General features: G+C 41.0%; 3 non-coding genes across 3 annotated transcripts in view; all 3 read left to right on the top strand.

The window, feature by feature from the left end:
• The window catches only part of trnap-ugg (transfer RNA proline (anticodon UGG)), a 72-nt gene extending 16 nt beyond the window's left edge, over positions 1–56 (top strand). Inside the window, exon 1 of the tRNA in view lies at positions 1–56. This exon is cut by the window's left edge and continues 16 nt beyond it. This is a non-coding gene — a tRNA (tRNA-Pro).
• A 1,224-nt stretch (positions 57–1,280) lies between these two features.
• Positions 1,281–1,352, top strand: trnap-ugg (transfer RNA proline (anticodon UGG)). Its single transcript has one exon. It is a non-coding gene; the product is annotated as a tRNA-Pro (tRNA).
• A 900-nt stretch (positions 1,353–2,252) lies between these two features.
• Positions 2,253–2,324, top strand: trnap-ugg (transfer RNA proline (anticodon UGG)). The gene has a single exon. It is a non-coding gene; the product is annotated as a tRNA-Pro (tRNA).
• Positions 2,325–2,500: the final 176 nt, after the last annotated feature.

The following is a 2,500-nucleotide window of genomic DNA, read 5'->3' as shown; positions in this document are numbered from 1 at the left end:
GGTATGATTCTCGCTTTGGGTGCGAGAGGTCCCGGGTTCAAATCCCGGACGAGCCCAAAAGAACTTCATGGTTGCTTTTTCTGTTATTGTTGGAGAAAAATAAGTGATTGTTAACAAAATTGTACCAACCCAATTTAGTTCATCTATGTTCTTGAGTATTGAAACTGTTTAAAAAACAACCAAGCACAACAACTCAGTAGGAAAAAACAGGCATTTTGCTGACCAAGTCTAGAGATACGCTGCTTAAATTCTCTTGCCCAGTTACAAGGGATCTTGTCAGGTTGACATCAATCGTTTAGCCATTTGTCGGCTCGTTGGTCTAGGGGTATGATTCTCGCTTTGGGTGCGAGAGGTCCCGGGTTCAAATCCCGGACAAGCCCGGAAGAACTTGATGGTTGCATTGTCTGACATTATTCGAGCAAAATAAGTGAATGTTAACAAAATTGTAAAAATCCAATTTAGTTCATCTATGTTCTTGAGTATTGAAACTGTTTAAAAAACAACCAAGCACAACAACTCAGTAGGAAAAAACGGGGATTTTGCTGACCAAGTCTAGAGATACGCTGCTTAAATTCTTTTGCCCAGTTACAAGAGATCTTGTCACGTTGACATCAATTGTTCAGCCATTTGTCGGCTCGTTGGTCTAGGGGTATGATTCTCGCTTTGGGTGCGAGAGGTCCCGGGTTCAAATCCCGGACAAGCCCGGAAGAACTTGATGGTTGCATTGGCTGACATTATTCGAGCAAAATAAGTGAATGTTAACAAAATTGTAAAAATCCAATTTAGTTCATCTATGTTCTTGAGTATTGAAACTGTTTAAAAAACAACCAAGCACAACAACTCAGTAGGAAAAAACAGGCATTTTGCTGACCAAGTCTAGAGATACGCTGCTTAAATTCTCTTGCCCAGTTACAAGGGATCTTGTCACGTTGACATCGATTGTTCAGCCATTTGTCGGCTCGTTGGTCTAAGGGTATGATTCTTGCTTAGGGTGCGAGAGGTCCCAGGTTCAAATCCCGGACGAGCCCGGAAGATCTTGATGGTTGCATTGTCTGTCATTATTCGAGCAAAATAAGTAAATGTTAACAAAATTGTAAAAATCCAATTTAGTTCATCTATGTTCTTAAGTATTGAAACTGTTTAAAAAACAACCAAGCACAACAACTCAGTAGGAAAAAACAGGCATTTTGCTGACCAAGTCTAGAGATTCGCTGCTTAAATTCTCTTGCCCAGTTACAAGGCATCTTGTCAGGTTGACATCAATCGTTCAGCCATTTGTCGGCTCGTTGGTCTAGGGGTATGATTCTCGCTTTGGGTGCGAGAGGTCCCGGGTTCAAATCCCGGACGAGCCCGAAAGAACTTCATGGTTGCTTTTTCTGTTATTTTTGGAGAAAAAAAAGTGATTGTTAACAAAATTGTACCAACCCAATTTAGTTCATCTATGTTCTTGATTTTTGAAACTGTTTAAAAAACAACCAAGCACAACAACTCAGTAGGAAAAAACAGGCATTTGGCTGACCAAGTCTAGAGATACGCTGCTTAAATTCTCTTGCCCAGTTACAAGGGATCTTGTCACGTTGACATCAATGGTTCAGCGATTTGTCGGCTCGTTGGTCTAGGGGTATGATTCTCGCTTTGGGTGCGAGAGGTCCCGGGTTCAAATCCTGGACGAGCCCGGAAGATCTTGATGGTTGCATTGTCTGTCATTATTCGAGCAAAAAAAGTGAATGTTAACAAAATTGTTAAAATCCAATTTAGTTCATCTATGTTCTTGAGTATTGAAACTGTTTAAAAAACAACCAAGCACAACAACTCAGTAGGAAAAAACAGGCATTTGGCTGACCAAGTCTAGAGATACGCTGCTTAAATTCTCTTGCCCAGTTACAAGGGATCTTGTCACGTTGACATCAATGGTTCAGCGATTTGTCGGCTCGTTGGTCTAGGGGTATGATTCTCGCTTTGGGTGCGAGAGGTCCCGGGTTCAAATCCTGGACGAGCCCGGAAGATCTTGATGGTTGCATTGTCTGTCATTATTCGAGCAAAATAAGTGAATGTTAACAAAATTGTAAAAATCCAATTTAGTTCATCTATGTTCTTGAGTATTGAAACTGTTTAAAAAACAACCAAGCACAACAACTCAGTAGGAAAAAACAGGCATTTTGCTGACCAAGTCTAGAGATACGCTGCTTAAATTCTCTTGCCCAGTTACAAGGCATCTTGTCAGGTTGACATCAATCGTTCAGCCATTTGTCGGCTCGTTGGTCTAGGGGTATGATTCTCGCTTTGGGTGCGAGAGGTCCCGGGTTCAAATCCCGGACGAGCCCGAAAGAACTTCATGGTTGCTTTTTCTGTTATTGTTGGAGAAAAATAAGTGATTGTTAACAAAATTGTACCAACCCAATTTAGTTCATCTATGTTCTTGAGTATTGAAACTGTTTAAAAAACAACCAAGCACAACAACTCAGTAGGAAAAAACAGGCATTTTGCTGACCAAGTCTAG

The sequence above is a fragment of the Pungitius pungitius genome, chromosome 4, assembly GCF_949316345.1.
Source record: "Pungitius pungitius chromosome 4, fPunPun2.1, whole genome shotgun sequence".
NCBI classification, from domain to species: Eukaryota; Metazoa; Chordata; class Actinopteri; order Perciformes; family Gasterosteidae; genus Pungitius; species Pungitius pungitius.
Note: the sequence above shows the minus strand (reverse complement) of the source record. Positions and strands in the feature narration are given on the sequence as shown.